We start from the raw sequence: 17,920 nt of genomic DNA on the forward strand, positions 1-17,920 counted from the left end.
GCCACTGAGTCATCTAAGTGCCCCAGCCAATTTGTTACAGAGGCAGGACTTGAATCTGTCTCCTCCTGCCTCTAAGGTCAGCTCTTGGCAGTGCTATCTTATTCCCATTTTATAGCAAAGAAACTCAAGTTTTTGGAGAATAAATGACTTGCCCAGTGTCACACAGTTTTCAGACTCATCTTTCTGATAGATTCCAAGTCCAGGACTCTATCCAGCGTGGCACATTGCCTCTTAAACACAAAGTATATAGTGTCAGGTAGCAGCCCCAGCTTTGTCTCTATCTCTGTCCCCTTCTCCCTCTCCTCTGCCTCCCTTTTCTCTTCTTCCTCCTCCTCTTCAACCGCTCTGTTTGTCATTTGTCGCTGTTCTCAGCCTTGGGATTTAATAATCAACATGTCAGGCAAAGTTGAGAAGACAAAGCCAACCAAGAAACACCCTTAGCATGCAACTTCAAATGTATTTGCTATGTTGATCACTCATAGATTAGGAACTCCGGGAGGCCTTCGACATGATTGATCAGAACAGAGATGGTTTCATTGTCAAAGATTTATAGGCTACGCTTGCTTTCTTAGGAAAGAATCCAACTAATGAGGATCGAGATGCCATGATGAATGAAGCTCCAAGACCTATAAATTTTACTGTGTTCTTCACAATGTTTGGAGAAAGGTTAAATGGAACAGAACCAGAAGATGTCATAAAAAATGCTTTTGATAAAGAAGCACCATTCAGGAAGGTTACTTGAGAGAATTGCTAACACAGTGGGAGCAACAGCTTGATGGCACAGTAGATAGAATGCCAGGCCTGGAGTGAGAAGGGCCTGGGTTCTTCCTAACTGTGTGACTCTGGGCTCAGCCTCATATGTGTAGCCCTTGCTTCAGTACTTTTTACAAAGAGTTAAAAAAAAAGGAAAGAAAAAGTCTTTTTGAAAAGTTTCTGATTTAGCTGGATTTTTTCACTTTTTTGCAATAGATGCTTTTAACAAAGTATTTCCACTTAAAGAAAAACAAACTATTTCAACAAGGAAGAGAAGGGAAGATTTTGAAACAGTTTCATAGCAAATTGACCAACCAACTTAGATCTAAAATACATATATGGAAGATACACATAGCCAGGGCAGGTAACAGAAGAGGAATACAAAGGACTGGCACAGTGCCGCAGGAATAGAGTGCTAATTTAGCTCAGAGTTGAGGCTGTTGATGAATGATGCTAAGAGCAACAAAAAGAGCTCAAATGTACAATACAGAGAGAATAAAGGAGAAATCAGCAAGATATATGAAATAACCAACCTGGAAGATCTGGGGGACCCATCTCTGACACATTCTGACTGTGTGATCTGAAGCTGTGTAAAAGGCAACTCTCTGACTGTAAATTATAAAGCAGATGATAATCTGCATTGATGTAGAGAAGATCTTTCACCTGGAATCATTATACCAGTGATATCACCAGTCTACTTGGGGAAACTTTCTTAGCTATGTTGGGGTTGGTTCATACAGTATTCATCCATAAAAGTTTGTTAGTGTTTCCTCTCTCAATATTTGAGAATGATTTGTGGATTACAGGTATCATATTAGAGATAAGAGGAAGATTCAAACGGGTCTTGGACCATTACTTGGGGTGGATGAGAGGATGAAGATGGAAAATGAAGAATAAGCTAAACTACTCAACTTATTTTGCTCATCTCCTCTACTATGAAGCATGTCTTTCAGACTGTGATAGTTTGATTAAAAATGGTTAATTGGCAAGAGGAACTCAAGTTGAGTGAGAAGAGGATATTAAGAGAACACCTCGTTGCCTTTAGTGAATTCAAACACCTGGTTTGAGTGGATTGAAAAAAACTTGTGGAACTGTTACCTTTTCAATAATTGGGAGGGGAGAGAGATTTGAGGGACTCCGAATTGTAAAAAATGAAGGTTAAAATTGTTTTTACATGTAATCGGGAAAATATACCTCTAAAATACATAAGAAAATAAATAAATCTCTCTGACCATTCAAAACAAAACAAAAAAAGATTGCAAAACCACCCTCAATGATCTCTGCAATTTTGTGCCAAAAAAGGAGAGGTATCCTAGGACCGGCAACAGATAAACACTCAGTTCTTAAAATATAAAAAGAAAGTTGCTTCTTCACATAATAGCCTAGTGAACTAGGCTTTCAATTCCTGGAAAAATTCTAGATGGCATCATTGATGTGTTGATAATCATGAAAAGAAAAAGTATGAGTTCATAAAGAAAAAAGTATGCAGACTAACCTCGTTTCATTTGGGGGGGCAGCTTTACTGAAAAAAGTAGATCAATATAAGATGTCTACAGGACAATGTAACAGATTTAGTAGACATGGATTTCACAAATAATTTTACAAAATCTTTCATAACATCCTTAATAATAATAAAAGCTAGCAAGTATATAGCACCATAGGGTTTTCTCATTTGACCCTCACAACAACCCTAGAACTTACATACTAATTATCTTCATTGTACAGATGAGGAAACTGAGGCAGACAGCAGTTGAGTGATTTGCCCAGGGTCACACAGCTAGTAAGTTTCGGAGGCCAAATTTGAACCCAGGAAGATGAATCTTCCCAACTCTAGATCCAGTACTCTATCCATTACACCACTGAGCTACTCACAATAGGGCTATCATCTCCCTCCTCTAGATAGCAGACCATTCTTAATGCATCTGAAGATGACATTTATTCTCTAGGATGCCATATCACACTGTTAAATCCTGTTGAGTTTGCAGTAGACAAAAATCTCCTGATCTTTTTGAGATGAATTGTCATCTAGCTGTGCCATCCAACACCTTATACTTATGAAATTTGATTTTTCAAACCATATCTCTATTGAATTTAATCTTATTTAATTCAGACTAATTTTCTAACATCTCATGGCTGCTCTGGATCCTAACTATTACCCAGTGTGTTACCTCTCCTTCCCATATTTATGTTATCTGGAAATGTGACAAGCAGACTCTCTATGCCAACATGTAGCCTATAACACTCCTGAGAATAGTCCAAACCAAATTAAAATATAATTGAGAAATATTTAACATAGTAAATAAAAGCTTGTAATAATAAAATAACTAAACTTTAATAATATAATGAATAACAAGTATAAAATAATAAAATAAAACCAATAAAACATGGATAATATAAATATGTGGTTTCTACATCAATATGCAACTCACAAGAATTCTTATGTACAGGTTAGTGTAGTGGCTGCCACTTCTATCTGAGTTGAACACTACTGTTCTATGCCTTTATCTATGTTGTTGATAGAATGTTAAACAGCCCACGACCAACACAGATCCCGGAGTACTCTGCTGGATCTCTCATTACAAATTGACAGCTAAGCTTTCATGACAATCCTCTGTGTATAGTCATTCAACCACGTAACTATTGTATTCTCTAGCCCACCTACCCATCTTCCATAAAAGGGTAGTATGAGATATAAAACAGAAAACTAAAGAGAGGCCCATCAATTGAGGAATGGCTAAATAAATTGTGGTTTATTAATTTGATAAGATTCCAAGAGACATGGAAAGAATCATATGAACTGATGCAGAGTAAAGTCAGCAAAACCACATCAATATGATCAAAATAAATAATTTGAGGGACTTTTACAAAACTGATAAAGCATAAAATGAATACAAACAACAACATTAACAATACTGTAGTACACACACAAACACAGAACCAATGCTGTAAAAACAAGGAATGTTGAAAGCTAAAGGAACTATGATTAATACAATGACCATAATTCCAGAGAACCAATGATGAAATATGTCATCCAATACAGAGAGATGATGGATGTAGGGGACAGAAGGATATATAGACATAGTATTTGTACATAGTAATTGAGCAAACTTTGTTTTTGTTTGACTATATGTATTTATTATAAGAAAAATGTTCTCCTTTTCTGTACCAGTGGTATAGAGAAGTAGGAGGGAAAGAAAATAGAATTTTTGTTCATTTTTTTTACTAAAAAGGAAAGTGGTACAGGTGTGAAACATCTCATTGCTTTTTGATGATGTCACTGTATTGTTCATCTTAATGTTTTACTTTGTTATAAGAGACTTCTTACAAATTTGTAAATGTATTGTAAAAACAAAACACATCAAACTTTTTAAAAAAGAGATATTTTATCAAATACTTTCCTAATAAGTAGGCAAACTGTATCTAGATTATTTCCCTCATGTACCAGTATTGTAACTTTGTAAAAAAAAGAAGAAGGAACAAATGAATGAAGGAATGAAGAAATAAAGAAATTTGGTTAGGGAAGGATGATCAACCCTTGGTGAAATCCTATTCACTCAGTGATTGATATTTCCCTTTATAGATGATCACCTTATGCTTGGAGCAGAGGAGAAATATAGTTGAAGCCAATAAATAAGGAAATGCAAAAAGTAATTCCTGCTAGGAGTACCTTGTGTGTGGTTGTTAGGAAATGAGTTAATTCTGGTCTCTGGGGAACTGGATTTATTTTCTGTGAGTTTTATTTTATCCAATCTGTGAACAACACTTTACCATTGTTAATGTTATGAATTATGTGTTTCAAGGAGAGTTGGTGATAATATGCTGCAAAGATGTTCCTTGATTTAGTAGAAAAAGGTAGAAGGGTGTGAAGTCCCTAAAAGAGCACCCAGACTCTTCCTATCACGTGAGAAACTGACTTAACACTAGTGGTAGAGACAATTAGCACCCTATAGTGCTTCTAATTGTGACTTCTCTGTTAGGCTTCTCCATGCTCCACACCAGGACTATAATTTCCTCTAGGACAACTATCATATTCTCTTTTATCCTTGCCAGAAGACTATCATAAAGAGCCACTGGAACATTCTCTCTCTAACAAAATGTTTAGGATGACTTAGATTGTTAGAAATTAGTTTCCCTCAGGAACATCCAAGGACAAAGAGATTAAGTATTTCTAAATCCAGCACTACTGCACATCCTCAAAATAATGATAAATAAAACAAATAAGATAAAAGAACAATAACAAAGGAAAGTGGAGAAAGGAAAGAAATCCTACCAGAAAAACCTTTCAAAAAATTAAGAAATTTTTTATTCAAAGCTGCGCTCTTTGTGGTGGCCCAAAACTGGAAAATGAGGGGATGCCCATCAATTGGGGAATGGCTGAGCAAATTGTGGTATATGTTGGTGATGGAATACTATTGTGCTAAAAGGAATAATAAAGTAGAAGAATTCCATGGAGACTGGAACAACCTCCAGGAAGTGATGCAGAGCGAGAGGAGCAGAACCAGGAGAACATTGTACACAGAGACTAATACACTGTGGTATAATCAAACGTAATGGACTTCTCCATTAGTGGCGGTGTAATGTCCCTGAATAATTTGCAGGGATCTAGGAGAAAAAAACACTATTCATAAGCAAAGGATAAACTATGGGAGTGGAAACACTGAGGAAAAGCAACTGCCTGAATACAGCGGTTGAGGGGACATGACAGAGGAGAGACTCTAAATGAACACTCTAATGCAAATATTATCAACATAGCAATGGGTTCAAATCAAGAAAACATGTAATGCCCAGTGGATTTACGCGTCGGCTATGGGGGGTGGGGGGGAGGAAAAGAAAATTATCTATGTCTTTAATGAATAATGCTTGGAAATGATCAAATAAAATATATTTAAAAAATTAAAATGAATCCAACATGAAAAAAAAATGTTCCCAACTGGGTGACCCTGGGCAAGTCACTTGACCCCCATTGCCTAGCCCTTATCACTCTTCTGCCTTGGAGCCAATACACAGTATTGATTCTAAGATGGAAGGTAAGGGCTTAAAAAATAAACAAACAAATAAACAAGCAAAGGAAAAAAATTAAGAAATTTTTAAAATGTATAAGGAAATACCTGCCTCAATACAATGAATAAATATTATGGGACAACTCCAGAAAGAAAGAACAGGACTGCAACAGTTAATACCCCTCTAGTAGTGAAAAATTTATGTGCCAGAAGGTATTTTGGAGTGGTTTAAAATTCCTGTAAGAAGCATAAAAGAAGACTTGGCCATCTTTGGAATGGAATATATAAAAACTGATAAAATGGAAGATTTCAGAGAAGCAGTCCACTGTTTAAAGAATAGAATAACTGAGAATGAAAAAAAAAAAGTAGTTGGAAGAACAAAGCATATGTGTGTGTGAAAAGACCTCAGATTTTCACAGACCAAAGATACATTCACATTCTAAGAATTACTGATCTACCAGAAAACTATGAAGAAAAAAGGGTCTGTGAATGAAATCGTATTTTTAACTAAAATAAATCAAAGTATTCAAAACATTGGGCAAAGGACAAATCAAAATATCCCATAGGATGTCAATAGAAGGAATTCTAAATTTAAGTCACCTAGAAATACTGTGGCCAAGGACAGAAGCTTCATAGTTAAAGACAGAATCTGATAAGCAACTGGAGAAAGCAGTTCACATCTCAATTGATACCCATTTAAATCATCCAAGACTACTTAAGGAAGACCCCCAAAATGAAAAAAAAATGCTAGAATACAATATCCAAAAAAACAAGGTAAATTAAACTTTACCACAAGATTACCTAGACATTTTTTTTTTATCAGTATGGCACCTTGTACTGATAAAAAGTGGCAAAGGTAATTTAACTAGATCTCCCTGATAATCTCTACTTTTAAAAAATGTTTTTAATCATTTCTAGAAAAATTCTACAAAAGAGTAGCTAGGAGGTACAGAGGCAGCTAAATGGAGCAGCGGATAGCACACTGAACCTGAAGTCACAAAGACCTGAATTTAAATCTAATTTCAGACACTTTGAAATCAGAGAGACTGAGTTTAAAACTATGTTCTGCTACTTACTACTATGTAAACTTAAATAAGTCACTTCCCCTCTCCAAGTCTCACTTTCCTTTTCTAAAAAATCAGAGAATTAGATTTAGTCATCTGACTTCTAAGGTCTCTTCTGAATCTACAGGCTATGAGACTACTGTCAAACTCAAATGGAAGCAGATGACTAAAGTAAATTGTCAAATATTGACTTAGAACGCCACAAATTAACATTATCTGTGCTGTACTGCATCTTTATTTTGTTCTATATTTCTCAATTACCTTTTAATCTGGTCTTAGGTACTTGAACCACAATGTCTGGGGAGGTATATGGTATGAATTCCTGATTGACCTTCAAATTTCCATGATGTAATTTTTTTTAAGGAGACTTGTTAGCCCTGAACAGTATGACAGAGAAATGAAAGCAATGTAGTATAACACGTAGGGCGGTTAGGCGATGCTAGGGCAGACTGCAGAGACTGAAGTCAGAAAAATCTGAGTTCAAATCCGGTTTCATATACTTGCTAGCTATGTGACCATGGACAAGTCACTTATATTTACTTCTGTTTCCTCAACTATAAAATGGGGATAATAATAGCATCTGCCTTCCAGGGTTGTTGTGAGGACAAAATGAGATAAATTACTATATAAATGCTTATTCCCTTCATCCTTTATTTCTCCCTTGTAACAAAGTAATGCAGTATGCAAAAGCAATTAATATATTCATATATTTTATATATATTATATATTATATAAATAATATAATTAAAAATATCTGACAAAATATACAACATCATGACCTAGAAGTCCCCCACCTATCTCTCCTCTGAGAAGTTTATTATCTTTTCTCCAGGATTATCATTTGTTTTTCAGATATTGAATAACTGGCTTCCATTTAGCGATATTTTTATTTATAGTGTTGTGTTCGTTATGTATATTGTTCTTTTGATTCTATCATTTCATTGTGTCAGTTCATATATATTTCCCCATATTTACCCGGATTCTTTATATTCGTCATTTCTTAGTGATTGTACAATATTCCGTTATGTTCATGTGCCACAGTTTTGTTTTGTTTTTCAACCTTTTCCTAATCAATGTTTGAGGCCAGTCATGGCTACCGCAAGAGAGATGCTCTGGGGAATCCATCCAAGTAACAGAACTACTGGTCAAAAAATATAGATGGTGCAGTCACTTTTCCTACATAATTACAAATTAGTAGACAGAATGGTTAGACAGATTCATAGTTGCATCAATAGTGTATTAAGTGTATGAATCTTCCCAGTGTCTCACCAATATGGATCTTCCAATTTTTGATGTTCTCTTCTTCACAAACACTCTTCTACTTTTTCTTTATCCATCACTCTTCCTCTCTCCCTTGTTTACCAAGTGTTTCCCATCCTACAAAAAACAAGCAACAGCAGGGCATTCTGTTCTGAATACTACCAAGTACAGCAACACCTCACTTGGACAAGTCATTTAACTCTTCTGCATCTCAGTTTTCTCATCTGTAAAATGAGGAGTGAGACTAGAAGATCATGCCTCAGGTCCCTCCCACCTCTAAATCTGTTGTCCTATATAACAGTTAAACAGTCACTTAAACAACTTCAGTTATTCAAGACATGGACACAACCCAGAAAGTGAACCAACAAAAAGAGAAGTCATAAAGTCCAATGTATAGATGACCCAGGTACTCGAGTTCTTTCAGACACAGATTTCCATGGGAAATCCAAGAAAGGGGATCACAGAGTCAATTCCCCTAAAGTACACCTTGATTTCTTTCAGAGCCCAGGCTTCTAGGAAAGTCACTCTTGAGAAGTCTCCCAAATGGGACTGGCTTTCCTCAATGGTCTGAATAAGGATGTCAACCTGGAAAGGATCCGTACAAATCATCTAATCCAACCCCACCTTTTCATAGCGGGAGTAATTGAGAAGTAACTACCCCAAAGTCACACAACTAAGACTTCTGACTCAGAATCCAGTTTTCTTCCTGGTGAGAACTCCATTCCTGCTCTAATACTGTTTAGAATGGAGGGATAGGATATGAGAACAGAACCATTTCCACCAGAGCATTTTTCCTTCCTTCATCTTCTCCCCCTTTGTTGGGTTTACACAGATTGGCTATTTACCCATACAGGTAGCAGACTCCTTATGGAAATCTATATTATACCTTTGCCTTTCGTCTACTATGAAATTTCAGTTCTTTGAATTTAAATTGAATATTGACTACCTGTCATGTCTGGTACTTCTCCAGATATGCCAAGCTGCATATAATACACATTTTCAAACACACTTGTAGGTTATGGGGACCCAGTTATCATTGGAACAATTCCCCTGTTGTCTAATTATCTTTATCATGGATATGGTTTTTTAAACAGGAGGTTGGGGAAAACAAGTAAAGGTTCCACCATTTAAAAATTGCCCTAGTTTTCAAAGTCCTATCTATAACAAGTTTTAGGGTCCAAGACTAAGTGCCATCGGTAGCCTTCAGCTTTTTGCTATTGTTCGGTCAGTTCAGTCCTATTTGTAACCCCATTTGGGGTTTTCTTGGCAAAGATATTGGAGAGGTCTTCAGCAGGGAAGAGCAATTAGCACATTCAGGAACAGTCTTTCTGTTCACCCTTCAGTTCCAAAGGTTGTTAGTTTAAGTTAGTAAGCCCACTTTTACCTTAATCAAGGGCATTTATAAGGATATTATATTTCTAAAAAAAGATGCCCGGATTTAGATCACAAATTCCAGAAGTTCAAACAGGTTTGAAAAATTCACTATGAGTTATCAAGTGACAACATTTGTATAAAATTGCTTGTCAGCTCCAGGAGGGGGGAGCAGAAGAGGAGAGAGAAGGAAAATGAATCATGTAAACAAGGAAAATGTTTTAAAAATTCAAAAATTCACTATGATTTTGCTTATTAATGTCCATTAGTTAACTGAAATCCTTTGTAAAAACCTATTAGCTAAATAAATAATTGCATAGAATGGAAGCTGCCTGATAATTCACAAAATTTGTTCCCTGATCTTCCTTTCATCAGATATTTATTGACTATAACACAAAGCAGATCAGAGTCAATCTTCATGAATAAGTCTTAGAAAGTTGTGAAGGTTAGGAAGAAAGTAGAAGAAAGTAGGTAGGAAAGAAGGGAAATGACTTGCCCAGAGTCACACAGCTAATAAATATCAGAAGCTATTTCTTAACCCTGGTCTTCCCAGTCCCAAGTAAAACATTCTGTCTACTCTACAACATTACTTTTCATGTACACATAGCAAAAGACAGTATAAACTGGCATGATATGGTATAGGATGGTTATCATTACAGTATAATATGGTATGGTGTGGGCATGATATAGCAGAATATTATGTGGTGGTCCACGATATGGCATTGCATAGGAATATGAGAAAGCAATCATAGATTGAATATATATGTTCATATAACATGTCACATATGTTTGCATTTGCTTAATTCTGAACAATTCAGTATGTATATATATGTATATATATACGCACACACAATTCCCCTAATTCTGTGTCTGAAGTGAATTGACTTATACCGTGCCCAAGTGAAACATAGACTCATCTATAAGGGGCTCTGTGTATGTGTGTGTTTGTGATTTCCATTTGGGCGCCTGATTGTGGAAACATCATTCATTTCTAGGCGTTATTGATAACCTTATAACGCAGGAGTGACAGAGTGAATCAGAGCCACCAGTGAATTATGAAAGGCCATAAATAAAGAGAGGAGGGGGGATAAATAATGTATCTACCAACGAGCTGTGAGATATTTTCTTTAAAAGCAAAGACATCTTCTGTTTCCCTTTTTCCCCCCAAGTCCTCATGTCATGAGGTGACCCTAGTTAAGACATCTGATGAAACTGCCTGTCTCTCTTTAGAAGGTGAGGATTGTCTCTTTACCAGTCTGTTATAAGGAAGAGAATTGTTGGAGTTGTGCCGGAAGGTGCTGGAGGAGAGACACAAAGACAGAAGAAGAAAGAGAAACAGACACAGAGAGAATGGAGAGTGGGAGAGAGACAGACACACAGAAAGAAAGAAAGAGAGGGAGTAGGGTGTGTGGGGGGGAAGTTACAGAGACAAAGAGAGCCAAGAGAGGCGGTTCTTCCACTTATAAAGAGTTCATTCCATTTGGGGATAGGTCTAACTGCTAGGAAAAATTTCCCTACATTCAGTTGAAATCTGTCTCTGTAATTTTCATTCAGTGACCCTAGTCTGGCATTCCGGGATCAAACAAAATAATTCTTCACAAAACAGTCTTTTAAATGCTGTTAAATATTTGAAGACAGTCATATTTTCCCTAAGTCTTCTCTTTTCCAGGCTAAACATCCTCAAGACCTTCAACCAATCCTTGCATAATGGGGATTCCCCCCCCCTTAGTATTCTGTTTACCTGCTTCTAGGACCAACCCAAGTTAATATCCTTCTTAAAATGTGGAACTCAGAGTTGATTGAGGCAGAATTCAATGAAGCAATAACCTCTTTCATTGTGGACACTATTAAGGTAGACTAATATTCCATGTATATGTTTTTTGGTTGCCATTTCACATTGTTGACTCATTGAGATTGCAATTCACTAAACATCTAAGCTCTTTTTCTTTCTTTCTTTCTTTCTTTCTTTCTTTCTTTCTTTCTTTCTTTCAACCCTTTACCTTTTGTCTTAGAATCAATACTGGATATCAGTTCTAAGGTGGAAGAGTGGTAAAGGTTAGGCAATGGGGATAAAGTGACTTGCCCAGGATCATACAGCTAGGAAGTGTCTGGGACCAGATTTGAAACCAGGACCTCCCTTCTCTGGGCCTGGCTCTCAATTCACTGAACTATCCAGCTGTCCCCACCAAACTCTTTAACATGAACTACTGCCTACTTATATCTCCTTCATCTTGTACTTATACAGTTGATTTTTTGGACTCAAGCATAGAGGGCATCACATTTATCTCTATTAAATTTCATCTTAATAGATGCCAAGATGTTTTTAATCCCTGTGGAAAGGGCAGAGCCAAGATGGTGGAGTAGAAGCAGGGAAAGCTCAAAAGCACCATAAGAATCCTCTCCAACCAATCTTAAAATAAAATCACAAAACAAATACTGGAATGAAAGAACCAACAAGGAGATGAAGTGAAGCAACTTTCATGTACAGCATCTGGGTCACTGGGGGGAGAAGGGAGCACAGTCAGCAAGAGGTTACAATGAGGAGTAAGGAGCAAGCCAACACCAAGCCCTCCAAACCCACATCTATTGTTCCAGGTTCTGAACCTAGGCTCAAGCCAACATCCAGACCCTGAGATCCTGCCCAAACCAACAGTAGGGTAACCCAGTTCACAGCCTGTAAAATTCTAGAGTAAGACCAAAAAACCCCACCCAAGTCTGAGGCTAGACTTTGAGTCGTCAGCAGTCTCTGGGGGTGATTGAATCAGCAGTGAGAGCATCCAGAGCTCTCAGCCCAAAGGCCATCATACTATCTTGGAAGAATTGAATCCCTATGTAATCAGTTTTGTAAGTGTAGAGTATCAATTCTGAATCTACCAAATTAGCCAACCTTTCCAGTTTCCTATCATCTTCAAATTTGAAAAGCATATCATTTGTTCTTTCATCCAGATCACTAATAAGTTGAACAGAGCAAAGCCATAGAGTGCTCCTCTAACCAAACCCTGGGAAATCACCATCAAAATTTACTGGGAAGGTCCTAGAATGGCTCTGAATGGTAGCTATTTGACTGTTATTGGCTCACCTAGGGCCATAGGGTGCCACTAATACTTTTCCATCTAGTCATCTATTGGGACATAAAACTACTAAAAAGCAGAAAATAGTAGGTTGCTCAGGTCTAGACCATTGTCCCAAATGCTGCTGGGCCTCTCTTAGCTGGCAGAGTCTTATACAAACTTCAGAGTATTATTATTATTATTATTATTATTATTATTATTAAATGCAATTCTGAGATACCATGGAGGTGATATTGTTCTCTCCTGATCCCGTATGACCTTGTAAATAAACTTTACCTATGGTTACCACTAGGAACTTCTAGACTACTTATGAACTTTGTCCAGTTTGGCCCAACAACTAACAATTATAGTGCTTGAAATGGTCTAAATGAATGATAACAAACAACAGGCATTAATTGTTAGTATTGTGCTAGGCAGAAAGTCAAAAGAATAGATAAAACAGATTCCTGTCTTCTAGGAGCTTACAGCAGGGAGATAAGATACAAAGATAACTACAACACATTCTGTAACATAAGTGCAATAAAAAGTTACCATACAAAATAAAGTACTGTGTCAAAGCTGAGAGAGAAGGCTATGAACAGTCCTGAGGGGCTGGAGGAAAGAAGGAATCAGGGAAGATTTCCTAGAGTAGATGACAGTTAGGTTATGAAAGATGTAATCAAGCCAGTAAGTATTCTAAGAGATCATAAAAGAGAGAAAGAAAAAGATTATTTCTTCTTGTATGATCAGGAAAAATTCCATGGAAAAGATGGGACTTTGAGTTATTTGAAGAGTAGAATCATAAGAAATGCATATGATGGAGAGTTTGGGAGGGAGAGCATTCCAAGACCCCTGGATGGGAAACGGGCAATTTGCATGAATATGTAATGGTATGAAATAGTAGGGATTATTAAGGAAATGTAAAGTGGTCATGATTGATTGGAGCATGAAGAGTGGTCAGAGATGTGTAGAGTAATCAATTTTTGAGTCCCAGAGAAGCTGTATGACTTGCCTCTAATTAGCTGTGTGCCTTTTGTCACATCATTTTGCTTTCTTAGAACGTAATATTTATTACTTTACCACTCTACAATTCCTTCTCACTTTAAAGTCTATGAACCTATAACATCAATATAGACAGAAATAGTTAGGAAGGCTTTTTATGGAGGAAAAGTATCTTGAAGAGTGATAGGAGTTATGGGGAGCCTCTTAGAATTTGCTTTCTTTCAAAATTTGTTCATCTACTTTATTACTTTTTAAAACCTCCCCTGCTTTTATTAATTTAGCAGGTTGGGGTTTTTTGGTTGTTTTGAATTTTTTGATTTCAGTTTTTGTTAATCCCTTTTTTTATTTTCAGTATTTTATTGTTTAATTGAGGGTATTCCAATTTATTGGTATGTTAGTGTTTGTTTTTGTTTTTTAGTTTCATGCCCAATATGTATATGTGTTCTTTCTATATTTTATTGATGAAAGTATTTAGAGACAGAAATTTCCCTAAGACTGCTTTGATTGAATCTCAGAAATATTGGTAGATTGCTCATTGTTGACATGACCTTTCATGAAATTATCTGTTGTTTCTATTTTTTGTTCTTTGACCCAACCATTCTTTAGGAGTAAGTTACTTAAATCTCCTGTTAATTTTAATTATTTCTTCAAGAACTCTTAAGTAAATATATTTTTTGTTTGAGTATGGCCTATAAAGGAAGTATTTAAAAGTTCTTATTTTCTCATTTTGAGGTTTTTATAAAAGTATCATGTATAGATAAGAAATGTGCATATTCCTTCTTATTCTCATTAAAAATCAACAGAGGTCTAACATATATAGCTTTTCTAAAATTCTATTCACATTCTTAATTTAATTTCTTCTTTATTTGTGATTAGACTCATCTAGGTCTGAAAAGGGTATGTTGAGATCCAATATAATATTTTTCTCTCTATGTATAATTCATTTAACCTTTCCTTTAAGTATTTAGATGCTATTTACCATTCATACATAAACCAAAGGGCAAATGGCATTATATATATCTATCTATCATATATAGATATTTGTATGACAACAAATATATATATATATATATTTAGTATTTATACTAATTTGTTGTCCTTTCAACAAAATATACTATCCATGGTTACCTCCTTTAAGACTATGTTTGCTGTTGCCTTGTCTAAAATCATGACTACCGTCTTTGTCTTCTCTACTTCAAGTGATGCATAATAAATTTTACTCTAATCTACTTAAAAAAAATTGTGTGTGAGTCTTCATATTTATTTTTTTAATAATAAGTTCCTGTTGGTATTTTCAGCTTCTTATATCATCATTGTTATTCCGAGCATCCCTTATTTCCCCTTCTCCCAGAGCCATTCCATAAGACAAATAGTATTCCTTTAAGAGAGAATAAGTGTTAGTACAACTGATTGATACATTGAAAAAGTCCAAAAACATGTAACATCTCTGGGTTTCCCACCTCTATAAAGGAGTAGGTGGGAGTGTCTGCTCATATCTCCCCTCAAGTTCCACTTGGTCTTTATAATTTTGTTGCATTTACTTTGATTTATTTCATGCATAGCTGTTTTTTTCTATTTGCATTGTTTAGTTCCTGGATGTACTTGGTACTATTTACTTCACTGTATATCAGTTCATATAGATCTTTCCATGCTTCTCTGTATTCATCACACCTACTGTTTCTCATAGCACAGTGATATTCTATTATATTCATATGCTATAATTCATTTAGCCACTACCCAATTGTTTGTAATTCTTATCTATCACAAAAAATGCTGCTATAACTATTTTGAAATATTTGGAGGCTTGCACATTTATCTTTCAATTGTGCGTTTTATAAGCAACATATTGCTGGATTTCGTATTCTAATTCTTTCTGCTATCCTCTTCCACTTTATAGGTGAATTCATCTCATACTCTCATTTCCCCATCCTTGGTTCTATGAATTTTAGATTTACTCCACCCTGCTTAGTCTTTAGAATTTTAGCAACCAGGAATATATACACCCCTATTTAAGGATTAAGTATGGGGGAGAAAGGTCTATGACCAGTGAGGGCTAACAAGTGACAAATCAGAAACAACTGACTGACCCCTTGGGCTGTCCAAAGCCAAGTTTAAGCCACCATTGGTACATGTAAGACTCAGGAAGTGATGTAAAGAACTGCCTTTAAATTTCATGTCACTTCCTGTGAGAGGGACTTGGGCAGTGGAACTTGATTTGGAGGAGTTCAAGCATGTGACCTCAGACTGCTTCCCTTAGATGATCACATGGTGAGTGATGAGGCTGACTCCCCTTTCCTTGGCCTTCTGGAGGCAACAGCCTCTAGCAAGGCCCCTTGACTGAGGCCTCTGAACTCCCACTGGGTTCAAACCAGGCTGGGGCATCTATCCTTCCCTTTTTCCTCTTTCTTTCTTCCTTAATATCTTCTCTCTATTGTAAATAAACCACCATAAAATTCTATTCTGAATTGAGTATTTCATTGGGATTTAGCATTTAAATCCCTGGTGACCAACTAAAAATATATATTCAGTCTCAACCCTAAATTTTACCCTTAACAGTCCCCACATGTCCTTGAACTGGGTGTTGGCCTCCTCCCTCCATAGACTCCTGGCCTCCTTCCTGCCCCCCTCCCTCCTTCCCTTCCCTATGCCCACAGGCAAATTCTCATTACATAAAAATTGTTTTAACTTGGAGATCTACAGAATAGTCCACTTAACATAATAACTGTCTATATAAGCAAATATTCATATAATTGTTTTTCAAGTTCATGACAAAAAAAGAAATATAATGTCTAGATTCATTCTCATTCTCATCCTTTCTCTCTCTCTCTCTCTCTCTCTCTCTCTCTCTTTCTCTCTCTCTCTCTCTGTCTGTCTGTCTTGTCATGGCTTTTAGTTATTCTGATCATTCTTAAACTATCTCTTACTGACCTGTTTTCTAAGTCCGTTTTTTCCCCCTATATTTTCTTCTATTCTTTTTGTTCTTTTGCCTTTTTATATTTTTCTTTTGTCTCATGGAGGTCATTAAAATTATCTCATTTGCTCCATTCTGGTGTTTGAATTTTGTGTTTGAGTAAGGTTTTATATGTCTTAGGCCAAGGAGTTAATTCTCTTTCCAATGCTTTCTTCAATAGTTTTTATTTCTTTTCCAATAATTTCTTCTAATGCTTTCCTTTCATTTATAAAATAATTTAGAACTTTTTATTTAAACACTCTTCATTTCTTCTAGAAATTCTAATTGAGCATGTGCCCAAACTGTGTTTTTGTTTGAATCTTTGCTGGTAGATGTTTTGAAGCTATTTTCTTCCAGATTTGTATCTTGAACATCCCTTTAACAAGGACAGTTCTATTTGATCAAATTCTTATTTGTTTGTTCATTCCTCAAACCTCATTTTAATCCCTCAACTTCAGGCTTTGTATTAGATCAAACTCTAAGCATTTCTTGAAGGAATACCTAAGTCAAAGCCATGACCAATTATTTCCCTCCAATGTGAAAAGTCCAGTGACCCCAGTTCCATTTAACCATCTAAAAGTCAAATGAGCCTTTATAGAGAAATATTTAAAGTAAAAAAATTTTTAAAAAAAGTAAAAAAAATTTACTTTTATAGAGAAATATTTACTTTAAAAGTAGAGTGAAACCAAATAAAACATTTCCCCTCAACACCTCAGGAGAACAATTCCCCTTATACCACCTCAGTCTCTGGGGAGAGGAGAGAATTTACATTCACAGCTTATTTCATTTCCTACATATAAGCAGTCCCACCAAGTTCCAAGTACAACAACTTCCCTTCCCCCATTGTATCCCGACACCATGGCTTCTCATGGTTTCCATGATGATCTGGTGTAACATCTGACCTAGACTCCTGGGCTCCAAGGTCCCCATCGCTCAGGCTCTTAGGTCAAGGACTCTATTCCCTGCAAAGCTTAAAACTGAGAAAAATGAAATGAAACCAAAACTCCAACTCCATTTCTGTGAATAAATCCTTTACCACTGGATACTATGGGAAAGAGAGGATGACTCGGGTAGACATAAAAATACAGAAAGTTCTGGCTAAGGAGTCAGTGGAAAGGGACTATTTCCAACCAGGTGGCTGTCCAATATAGAATGCCCTTTCCTGAGCCAGTTCTGATTGTCATAAATAGGTTTCTGGCTTCTCTCATGAGAGTATCACCCTCTTGGGTCATTTGAACATGCCTCAAAGTCCCAGGAAACCCTAGATCACTCTGAGGAGTCGCCTTTGTAAGGATCCATAGCAGAGAAATGAGTTTTAATATTGACACCAACTCTGCTTATAATATGACCTGGGCCCACTTGAACACTCTACGCTTCAGTTTCTACATCTGTATAAAATGACCTCATTACTTCAGGAAAACAATTCCTATTAAACCAACCAGTCTCTGAGGAGAAGCGATATTCACAGGT

Source organism: Monodelphis domestica, chromosome 4, assembly GCF_027887165.1.
Source record: "Monodelphis domestica isolate mMonDom1 chromosome 4, mMonDom1.pri, whole genome shotgun sequence".
NCBI lineage: Eukaryota > Metazoa > Chordata > Mammalia > Didelphimorphia > Didelphidae > Monodelphis > Monodelphis domestica.